General features: G+C 39.3%; 1 long non-coding RNA gene across 1 annotated transcript in view; it reads right to left on the reverse strand.

Annotated features, from left to right (window-relative positions):
* The window catches only part of LOC146831125 (uncharacterized), a 121,482-nt gene extending 109,472 nt beyond the window's left edge, over positions 1-12,010 (reverse strand). Inside the window, exon 1 of the long non-coding RNA XR_014961239.1 lies at positions 11,939-12,010. This is a non-coding gene — a long non-coding RNA (uncharacterized LOC146831125). The remainder of the gene's footprint in view (positions 1-11,938) is intronic.
* Between the last annotated feature and the right edge of the window lie 201 nt (positions 12,011-12,211).

The following is a 12,211-nucleotide window of genomic DNA, read 5'->3' on the forward strand; positions in this document are numbered from 1 at the left end:
CGAGAGAAATGAAAGCCTTCCAGATTAATCCGATCTACTGGAGCAACCGGCACTTTAGTATGTTGCGCTCTGCAACGTTTCCATATATATTTTTTTCTATCTTTTTACTTGCACACACTAATCCTGCAAAAATATGCTTGCTATTTTGACTATTTTTTCTTGCTATTTTGGAGATGTTTATCTTTTGCCATTCCCTCATGAGTGCGCTTCCATGACTTTTGCTGAGATTGTATCCTCACTTTACTACGTTTGGCCATATTGAGAGCTTTTATTGGGGGGTCAGCAGTGTCTTCACATGAATGCTTACTCATTACTTTAAACCTACTGCTGTCCTCTTTAAGTCTCCTACAGAGAAGGAACATTTACTCTTTTTTCTGCTTATGGGCAGAATGCGGTCTCCATTAAAAGTGATTTTTCGTCCTTCTCTACGTTCCACGATCGCCAGTGACAACTTCTCTCATGTTAAAGCTTCTTCTTCTGGCACAAAACCTAAAAGGGCTAAGAATGATCCCCCTCACCCATTTTGTCATCACATAACGCAGTTCTTGATTCTATTCTTGACAAGGTGAGAGGGCTGAATGCCTTTATGTCCACTACCAAGGATAAACTCCAGCAAATTGAAGATAGATGGATCACAATGGAAGCAAAGGTATTTGATATGGAGCAACGTATTAGTGATCTACATGATGTCTCTACCAAAATTCCTATTCTGGAGCAAGAGATTCAGCGTCTTAAGCTTCACACTGAGGACCTTGAAAATCGCAATAGACGCAATAATCTCCGTCTTTATGACCTACCAGAAAATTTGGAAAGTCCTGACATTCTCCTTTTTCGTAAAAAATTTCTGTCAGAGCTCCTTGATCTTCCTCTAGAGCCTTCACATCCAACGTGCTCATCGCTTAGGTCGATCTTCAACCGTTTGATCTAGAGGAATTATAATGCTATTTTTGGAATTCACAGACCTTACACCCGTCTTACAGGCAGCAAAGGTGAAACATCGACTTGTTTGGGCTCGTCACACCATTTTTCTCTCTCAGGATATCTCCAACGCCACCAATGCCAGAAGAAAGGAATTTCTCGCCCTTCATTCTCAGATGAGACAGTTAAACATTCGTTATGGCATTTTACATCCTTACTTGTGTAAAATTACTCATAATGGCTCCTAAGCTCATTTTATGACCCTGTCAAATTGAGGTCTTTTTTGCTCAGTCTCTCATCATCTTCTATGGATAGTTCTCAACGTCTTTCATTTCTCTCCCTTATCTCTCTAAATAGATTTCTTATGGCTGTTACTTCTTCTATTTCTTAATTGTGCTCCTCTGCTGTTCCATTTGTTCTCTTTGCAGTTACGCTCCATGCTTATTTCGTTCACTCTTTTTCTTAGACCTGGATATCTTTCCTTGATCTACTTTTTTCCCTTCATATCCTCTTTTCTTCATGTATTCTTTTCTGTTTCTTTTCTCTTTGTGACAATATGTTGCTTGATGCACGTGCCTATTGTTGTTATTTGTTGTCTTACATTTTGTTTTTTGTATTCATTTAATAAGTGGTGTTTTTCTGCTTCCAGTTGTTCTCCTGAAGTGTTTCATCTTCATCCATGTGTTACCCTCCCCTCCTTCCATTATGTGTATTGTTGTCACGTGGAATGTTCATGGTCTTGGAAACCCGGTCAAAAGACAAAAGGTACTTTCTCATTTGTCTAAACTGAATTTGTTTAATTTATTCAAGCAACGTATTGTAATGATATCGAATCGCTTAAATTGAAAAGACAATGGGTGGGTCAAGTTGTTTATTCTCCAGCCTCTAATCGGAAGGGTGGTGTTGCTATATTAGTTCATAAATCGATACATGTACAAATTTTATCCACGTAATGTGATAGTGATGGATGCTGGGTAATGGCAAAGGTTATTATTCAAAATAAAGAACTTGTCTTATTGAATATTTACGGCCCTGTTAAACCAGACCCTGACTTTTGAAATAGTATTAAGATTTTACTTTCCTCAATTGATAGCCCAAATATTGTTGTTGCTGGGGATTTTAACCAATGGTTGGACCCATTCTCAGATAGACAATCCAAAAGTAAATTTAATCCTGATAAAACCCATAAATCATTCAATCTGCCATTGTCTCACATTCATTATATGATGTCTGGAAGACCTGTAACCCTGATTCCCTTGAATTTACTTTTTTTTCTAATGTTCATCATACACGTTCTAGAATTGATTATATTTTGGTTAGCAAACCCTTACTCCCATCTACTCAATCCTCTGAAATTGGATCTATTTTTAGCTCTGATCATGCTCCCGTTATTTCTGTTCTTCAAGTTTCCCTGAGATCTCCTAAATTTGGTCATTGGGAACGTAATAATTTTTTGCTAACAGAAACTGCTTTTGTAACTGAAGCTACTACTTTTATTAACAAGTTTTTTACTATTAATAATCCTTTGGACACTTCCATTTCTAATAACTGGGATGCCTTTAAGGCCTCCTTCCGTGCCTTTACTATTGCATATTCAACAAAAAAGAAGAAAACCGCTAAGGCCAAGTAAACAACTTTACTACAACAACTCAAACTACTGGAACATAATTATTCTACCTCTAGATCTCCTTCTGTTCTTCATGAATTAATTAAGGCCAAATCTGCTCTTAACAAGCTTGCTACCATTGATGCATGTGATGTCCTTCTTAAAATTAAGTCTGAGTATCACGGGGGTCAAAATAAAGCTGGCAACATGCTGGCCAACTACTTAAAAATTAAATCTGAACGTAAAAATATTGGTCCTATTCTAAATGAATCCACTAATAATTTAGCATCCTCTGATGATGATATTGCTATTGCTTTCCATGATTATTACCAATCATTATATTCTGAGGATACAAATCCCTCTAATCAAAATTTACACACCTTTATTTCGGGCCTCCCTTAAACCCCCTTCGCTTCCTGATGAATTTGCATTACTAGAAAGAGAAGTTACTCTTCAAGAAATAACGGATGCTATTAAATCCTTTAAAAAATCTAAAGCACCAGGTCCTGATGGTCTTTCTGTTGAATTTTCCTCTACTTTTTCCTCTATTTTTGCTCCCAAACTTCGGGCCCTTTTCAACTAATTTCTTGCTGATTCTAAAGTGTCTGGCTCATTTATGGAGGCCCTGATTGTCCTTATTCCCAAACCTGATAAAGACCATTCCCTCTGTAAAAATGATTGTCCCATTTCATTAATTAATTATGATTGTAAGATATTTGCTAAAATCCTTGACTCCCGACTCGAGAATATTATTCCATTATTGGTTAAAACAGATCATGCTGTTTTTGTTAAGGGCAGATTGGCTGCTGACAATGCTTGCATGTTTGCTAATGCAATCTCCTTCGGGAGGAAGTACAAATCTCCACTTGCAGCATTGTCCCTAGGCTTTTGATCGTATAAACTGGCAATTTATGTTTAATACACTTCAATGGTTTGGTTTTGGTCCAAATTTTATTTATGTTAAACTGTTATATTCTTTTCCTCGTGCTAGTATTTTTGTAAATAACCATTTTTCTAAATTCTTTCCGTTATATAGAGGTACACGTCAGGGTTGCCCCCTCCCACCCTTATATTTGTTTTATGTCTTGAACCTTTCCTTGAGCGCATTCGAGTTAATTCACTTATTTCTGGCTTTACACATAATTCTATAGAAACTAAATTATCAGCATACGCTGATGATATTCTGGTATATATGTCTAATCCCAGTTCCTCCATTCCTCCCTTTTTGGATGAGGTTCAGTTGTATTCCAGTATCTCTGGATATAAATTTAATTTTTCTAAGACAGAAGTCTTACCCTTGAACTCTCTCTGCTATCAATATATGTTTAATAATACTAATTTTACCTGGTGTCCCGCAAAAATTAAATACCTTGGTATTTGGTTTTCTTCTACCTTAACTACCACAATTAGTTACACGTTTAATGCACTAACTACCAAAATACAGTCACTCCTTCTTTCTTGGTCCCCTCTTCATTTGTCATGGTGGGGTAGATTAGATAGTATTCAAATGATGATTGTGCCCCATGTCCTTTATACATTATCCATGTTACCTTTTCGGATCCCTGTTTCATATTTTTCACAGATTAATTCTATTTGTACAAAGCTTTTATGGAATAACAAACACCCCCGCATTGCTCTTATGAAACTTAAATGTCCCAAAACAGAAGGTGGTGTGCGTTTTCCTGATTTAAAATCCTATCATTCTGCATTTTTAATTCGTCAAGTTTTTTGCCTTAACTTATGATTTTGCTGATATCCCTATCCCTTGTTGGATTGTTTTTGAGGGTTCCCTATTAAAAGATTTTTCTTTTCGAAATATAATATATATGTCTAATTGTGCCTTCATATCAGACAATCCTATTTTAAAATACTCCCAACAATTATTATATAATATTTTTTTCCGATGGTCTTGATTCATATCAATGTTTTTTGTCTTCCACTATCTGGTATAATAAATTTATCAAATATAAACGTAAATCATTTTATTACAAACACTGGAAGGAGAAGGGAATTATTTTTATTCACCAATTAATCCAGCATAATTCTGTTATTCCCTTCCATGAATTATAATTACAATATAAATTACCTGATTCATTTTTTAATGAGTATCTTTTAATACCAACAGCTTTGCAGTCTTATTTATCTTCTAACAGTTTCCCTTTAGCTTCTCCCTTACTCACTTCACCCTCACTGTTATACAGTGTTTCTCAGGAACATAGGCCTAAGGCTGCCTCTATTTATACGATGTTGTTATCACCTGTTACTGAACGACCTAAATCACATGAAGAATTAATCTGGAAAGCAGACTTATCTTTGTCACTTCCTATCTCTTCTTGGGATAAATTGTGGCTCAAGCTATTTAAAACTTCTATTGCTGCACGTATTACTCAATCCCTATACTTTATTTGTAGTAGAGTTGTTATTACCCCTGTTTGTATATTCAAGTTTTACCCTACTTCCTCGTCCCTATGTTGGTCTTGTTCTGAGTCCACTGGGACTTTAATTCATCAACTTTATGATTGTTCTAATGTATTGAAATTCTGGCAATCTACTTGGTCTAAATGTATGAAAATATTTAAATGTAATATTCCATTATCAATACAAAATGTTGTTCTAGGTTCCTCCTCACCTGATTTTGAAGTTTCTAATCATATTCCTTTGCCGTTTGATATATTTATTGCTCTAGCATTTCTGCTGGAAAGATAACTCTAAATTATCATTATTAACTTGGTGCAACTATATTTGTGACGAACACAGAATTGCTACTGTTTCTTTCTCAGAAAATTAAATCTGACCTACTTTGGCTACCTTTTACTTCTTATCTTTCTACACATGCACCTGCATCTTAATTTCTTACTTTCTCTTAATTTCTAACTTTCTTTTATTCCTTTTTTCTCTCTCTCTTTCTTTCTTTTCTTCTTCTGCTCTCTATCTCTTTCTTTCTTCTTATTTTTTTTTTCTTTCTTCACCTCTTTTTATCTTTTAAATTATTTGCTCATGTTTTTCTCTTATATATTAATTGTTATATTGTATTCATAATGTGTTCATTTGATTAATAATGTTTCTCTTTTTCTAAAAACGTAAAACAATGATTAAACAACCACGACACCTGGGGGTATTTGTGACATCGAACCTGTACCTCCGCTACGCTTATAACCTGCGACCGCCGCTGCAAAAACTGAAACGAGACATCGTAGCCTGGAAGGCGCTGCCGCTCTCCCTGCTGGGTAGAGCAGCGTTATTTAAAATTATATCCTTGCCTCGTTTCATCTATGCATTGCAGAACTACCCTGATCCAATACCTTCCAGCTACTTTAGAGGAATAGAGGGACTGCATTGGGATTTGTTGTGGGTCGGAAAGCCCCGAATCACGCTGCCCAAGCTCACACTTACCTGGTATGATGGAGGTATCGGTCTTTCGGATCTCAAAAATGATTACTAAGCTTCCCACCTGGCAGTCATTAACCACGTCATGTACGGCCCCATGGACGACCCAGGCTATGCTATGGATCGCTGGCTACTCCCAGGAGGAAACTATAATAGAGCCCTTTACTCTAGGCCGTGACGTTTCTCGCTTACCAGACCCACTAAACATTCAGTGCAAGTCTGGCATGTGGCAACAAAAAATCTGGGATGGGAGCGCAAACTGATGCTGGCGACCCCACTCTGGGACTCGGAGACACTTGGGGATGTTTGGAAAACGAAGAGATTCGATAAGTGGGATCTTATTGGGATCTCGACTGTTGGGCAAGGGGAGAGGTCATGCCATTGGTCACCCTGCAACAGAAACACGAGATTGCGCAGACGGATTATTTCCGATATCTCCAGGTCAGACATGCCCAACAGTCTTTTTTTCCTAAAGGGTCCACTCCCCCACAACATACACCCCTCGAGGATAGACTACTCGATGGGTATCTTCCGGAGAAAACGGTCTCACTTACATACAAGAAACTGATAAATAACACTGGGACCTCCCTTCAAAAAGTAAGAGAGAAGTGGGAGGGAGATGACCTTGAATTTGATGATGAGGAGTGGCAGGAGGCACTCGCCTCTCCACGTGAGGTAGCGATTTCGGCCAGATTGAGGCTTGTTCAGTTGAAAATTCTGCATAGGATATATGCCACTGGGCCATGCTTGGTTCGCATGGGGAGGGTACAGGGAGGAGAATGCAGACGACAATGTGGTGGGGAAGGCACATTTATGCACATCATATGGGAGTGTGAGTCCGTCCTGACATTTTGGCGAAGGGTACATGCTGTTATTAGTGAGGTCCTCGAACAAGACATCCGACTTGAGGCGAAGAGGTGCCTCCTGAATGTGTGGGAGCCCACAGATCTGAGTAGGATGGGCAAGATTTGGGTCACCTTAGGTCTCATGGTGGCGAAACGGAACATAGCTCAACTGTGGGAGCCACAACCCCGCCAACAGTAACAGCCTGGAAAAAGCACATGGACTGGTGCTAGTTCCGTGAAAAGACAGTATACCTCGCTAGGGGGTGCCCGAAGAAATGGTCATTGATATGGGGGGGCTTGGAATACCTACCGGGGGGAGATCTATACCCCACCGAGAGACTCTTCTATGGAAGACCTGCCATCGCCTTAAATGAAACGTTCCAGGTAATGCTGCAGCTCAACCCACATCATGATCAATATTGAGACTGGTTGTCGTTTCCTTACATGTGTATAATATCCATTTGACATATGTTATGTTGCTGATATGTGTTGATTAATAAAAAGAATTCTAACAAATAAAAACTATTAAACAAAACAAAAAAAGAGGGCTTAAATGGTTGAAGACCTGGGAGGATAGCATCTCCCTATATGCCGACGATATCCTTTTATATATGGCCAACCCTTATACCTCGCTGCACAGAGTCCACCATATTTTGACCCTATACCAAAAATACTTGAGCTATACTATTAACTGGGACAAATCGGTAATATTCGTCCTCAGTGGGGATGCTCCCCGGATTCCAAGGTCCTGCGTGGCCAAGGTGGGGACAGAGGGATTCCAATACCAGGGCCTATACATCACTAAGAACCCAGCGATCTTTTATGACAGCAATCTAGAGCCTCCTCTGGGGCGGCTCCGAGCCGATGTACAACACTGGAGGACCCTACCCCTCACATTGCTGGGAAAGGCTGCTCTTTATAAAATTATGGCATTACCCCGATTCCTTTACATTCTTCAAAATACGCAATGCCCAGTCGCCCGACATATTTTGCAACTATAGAAGCGACTGTAAGAACACTGCTATGGGATGGGAAAGCCTTGAGACTAGCTTTACGCAAATTAATAAAGAGCTGGTATGATGGCGGTATTGCCCTTCCAGCCCTGAAATATTACTACTGGGCCTCTCAACTAGTGGTAGTCAACCACTGGGGCATTGGCCGCAGGAGGACCCAGCTTACCGAATCGACAGATATAATATGTCAGCGGGAGGGTATCAAAGAGCAATATATGGGGGAACACACAACAGACCAACTCACGCCCCCACCGCAATGACAATTAAAATCTGACACACGACATCAATGGCATTGGGGTGGCGTGATAGAATTACACGGGCCACTCCCTTATGGGACTCAATACATCTAGGCCTACTGGCGAGATGCTGAGGTTTTGATAAATGGGACCTTATAGGTCTCTCACGGGTGGGTGACCTATGGACTAGTAAAGGGGTAAAACTTTTTGCTGAGCTACAGGAGGAACACAAATTAGCACCCACAGAAATATTTCATTACCACCAAATAAATCACGCAATGAAACAAGCTATCCCGCAAACAGTGGCACTGCCCTAATCATCCCCATTAGAGGACAGACTACTTAATGATTACATGCCAAAGAAGGTGATCTCCCTAACATATCAACAAATATTGAATAACTGCCCCGAGAATCTAACGAAACTCAGAGAGAGATGGGAGGAGGACCTGGGACACAAAGATGAGGAATGGTTAGAAGCAATTGCGTCCCCAAAAGAGGTTGCCATACGTACCCGCTTCCGATTGGTCCAACTTAAAATTCTACACAGAACTTACTAAGCCTGCATCACTCTTGTAAAAATGGGGAAAAGAACCTGACCGTACTGTATCCGGGGCTGTGGGGGCGAGGACACCTTCTTCCATAGTTTGTGGGGCTGTCCTATAATTCAGAGTTATTGGAGAGAAGTGAAATCCCAAGTGGATTCGGTTTTGACAGAGAATATCGACCTCACCCCCAATTAGGTCTGTTGAATATATGGAGAACAACAGATCTTACGAGAGGAGGAAGACGATGGGCTACACTCGGCATCATGGTTGTCAAACGCAATATAGCACAGAAATAGGGTTCAGATTCTAGATGAACCCTGAGGGACTGGGAAGAGGATATGGATTGGTGCATGCTAGAGGAGCAGGATGTCTATGAGAGCAGAGGGTGCCCCCACAAGTGATCCAAAATCTGGGGAAACTGGAATACTGACAGAGGAATGATATGTCCGCTCATTCAGGCAACCACTCAGCTGGAAGAGGAATGACTCCATGTGGAGATGGCAGAGTCCACGCCCTGCCAATTATTATTCTGTGTTTTTTTCTTTTTTTTAAGGATATGTGTTAATAATAGTCGCTCATGTATGTTTTGCCACAATTGTCCATCTGTGAGAATAAAACTGCTGCTGTTCTGCTCTTTGCCTATAATAAAAAAAGTTATTAAAAAAATGATATTCAAATTGAAATCGGAATACCTTTTACTAATCAAGCGCCTGACAATCCCACAGCAGAGAGGGAGTTTGTGTCTAAACTGAGGGAGGAAACAAACACTACAACAGAAGTCTCAGCTTTAAGCAATATTAGGAAAGTCTTGTGTGTACCATTCAATATTACTCAAAGATTGGTCCTGCCGCAGGGTTGCCAAGTTTTTGCAGTTCCATACAAAATAATGCCTGGAAATAAGGCTTTCTAAACTCTCTTTAAATATAGGCTCAATACCAATTTATGGGCTAGAGCCAGGAAACCCAGTGGACTGTAGCCCACGAACCACCTGAGCATTACATGAGGATGATGCATTCTAGGTAAAGATCCGTCATCAAAGGCTTCATAGGATTATCTGTTGTTAATAGGTTCCAAATCTCTTTTCACCATAAATAGACACACTCAAGAATACAAAACAAGGATATTTTTTTGGATTTGATTCAAATCAATTTCCTATCCTAATGCACAAACTGTGTGTAGTTGTAAGTATAAAGATTAACAGAACAGAGGCAATGCAAACTATTGTTAAACAGAATATCTGGAAGAATTGCAGTATTATAACAGTGATTTAAAATTCAGAATTGTCTTGCATAATCTGTCTTTATCCTCCCCGTTCATGCCTCTAGCTAAGCTATTTTAGCGTCTAAAGGGCCTGTGGGAGTTTCTAAAGTGACTTCTCACCCTCATACCTTTAGGGAACAACAAGTGTTTTCTATGTGAAGGCGGGTATTGTCTATCTTTGCTCGGTAGCTATGGCGTCCCAGTGAGCCAATAAGGTCCGGCTGGTTGTGAGATGTGCTGCCGCGACCTTCATGAGAAGCTTTTAGAGGTTCTGCTAGCTTAATCTTAGATTCTACCCGGAAGTTGAAGATTTCCTCTCTATTTTCTGTTGTTTGTAACCAGCTTAAATAACGTTTTCTCATTATTTTGAAAATGACAGGCCTCACATCGCATGGTGTCAAATGCAAGAATTAACATACTAATCTTGTTGCACCTTTACTTACTTGAATAAAGCATTATAAATCAGGTGAATAAATATATGAATTGTTGCTGAAATATGAAGCTAAAATTAAGCAAATATTATATGGCATACATGTACAAACAATACTACATGTAGCATGCATACATAAGCAGAATAAAGTGAAGTTTATGTCAATAGAGTTGATATCTCAGCCAAAAAGAGAACACCAGGCATCAAATTGTGCAGATGAAAGAAAGGGTTTGTAAGTAAATGTCCAGGTTCGTCAAATGGTACTTAGTGCCCTAGTGCATGCTAAAGTCAACCTTCAGGATGAAATCAGCTGCATATGGTAACATGAATCTTTGATCTTATGAAGTTCAGTGTTGCTATTCAAACAAGAATAATAGAGGCTATGATAAATACTAGGAGTCATTTATCAATTGAACCTCCCTGAATTCATAAGAACTGATATCACATGCATTTACTGCATTGGCTTGTGGGTGGCACAGCTGGCCCGTTTTTGGTGAGGCTACATCTTTATGGATCTTGTAGGGGATTTCCTGCATTTCAAAAAGTTATAAATATTTGTGAACTAAGTTTATTGTCTTTGAGCACAAGTGTGAATACTTATGCAGATTTAGCTGCCTAACCAATATAAAGCAATGGGGTAGCCCAGTCTAGTGCAGAACCTGGGGATTAACAGTATAAGTGAAACAGTGGTTCTGCCACTATTAAAAATCTAAGGAACTTTGTAAATTATGTCTCTTCTAGTAAATGAGAACAATCAACAAATGAGAAAAAAGGAGGACCTTTTGTCCAAACCACAAAACGCAATACTTATTTCCAACGATATTTTATCTGTTATAACAAAAATAGTGTATATTTATCACGTTACATGTATTTACGTACACACAGAATTTTTCTTTTGACCTACATTTAAGACTACAAAGTGCACATAGATTGAAATATTTACATGTCACAAAAACGTTCCACAGAATACATAAACATACATTACATAGAAAAATTACACAGTGCGAAAAGAAAGGAAAAGGAAATATCAACCCAGTGTGAGATTACTAAAATAATTAATTTGGTATCCTGGGTGATCATCTACACTTGTCATTAAAACGTCGACGTTTCGACCCCTGAAAGAACGCGATAATTAAACCGTCGTGATGGGGTCTTCTTTGGGACTAGCGGCAAAAATCTGTGTGTTGCCTGTTTAGGGAAAACAAATTGAGGTGGGCGTCTTAGATATATTACGTGGTTTGGATAGAAAATATAGAAAGTGGAGAGACCAAATGTCCCTGCTCACCTTTATGGGATTTTCGAAGGGCAGTGCAATCTTACTCATGTGCCAAATGTATTCTTCATGGATAATTTAGGTAAAACATTCCTGTGTAATATTAAAGAAAAAAGAAATAAAGGGTTGGCTATAGTTAGGCCTATTGAAACTGACTAGTAGTGTGTACAGATGACTACTGTAAAAGAAATGACAACCATTAACCTCCGGCGTCAAGCGCACGGGGCTCAAAGTGGATTTCAGGAAAAGGCTCACGGGGGATTCACTTCGCCTCCCCAGGCCTTATTACTTCACTTCAAAGGCTCCAAAATCACCTTTGGAGCTGTGGAGTACACAGGGATAATTAGAAATAAACAGTGCGTTCGTAAATGAAAAAGCATCACTTGATGCCACCAAATCTGGAGCCTATCGCATTGGTCTCTTACCTAGAGAAAGATTAATTCCTTCCTATATCCGAGCGACAGGCAACCCTCGTCCTCGGCATTCTGTTAGTAAAGGCAGCCAAATCTATTAAAGTTGGGTTTAAATACCATGCGTGCTCGTGGTTCAGAGCACGTACGTGAAGCTGCTGCCATCTACTGGGGATCGACTCAAAAGTCATGAGCTTATGATGTATGAGGGGCTAAGGAAATGTTATTGCCTGTAAAGACCCATAAAAGTCAAATACACAGTTTGGGCAGAGGTTCACATTATTATTA

The sequence above is a fragment of the Triturus cristatus genome, chromosome 5_1, assembly GCF_964204655.1.
Source record: "Triturus cristatus chromosome 5_1, aTriCri1.1, whole genome shotgun sequence".
NCBI lineage: Eukaryota > Metazoa > Chordata > Amphibia > Caudata > Salamandridae > Triturus > Triturus cristatus.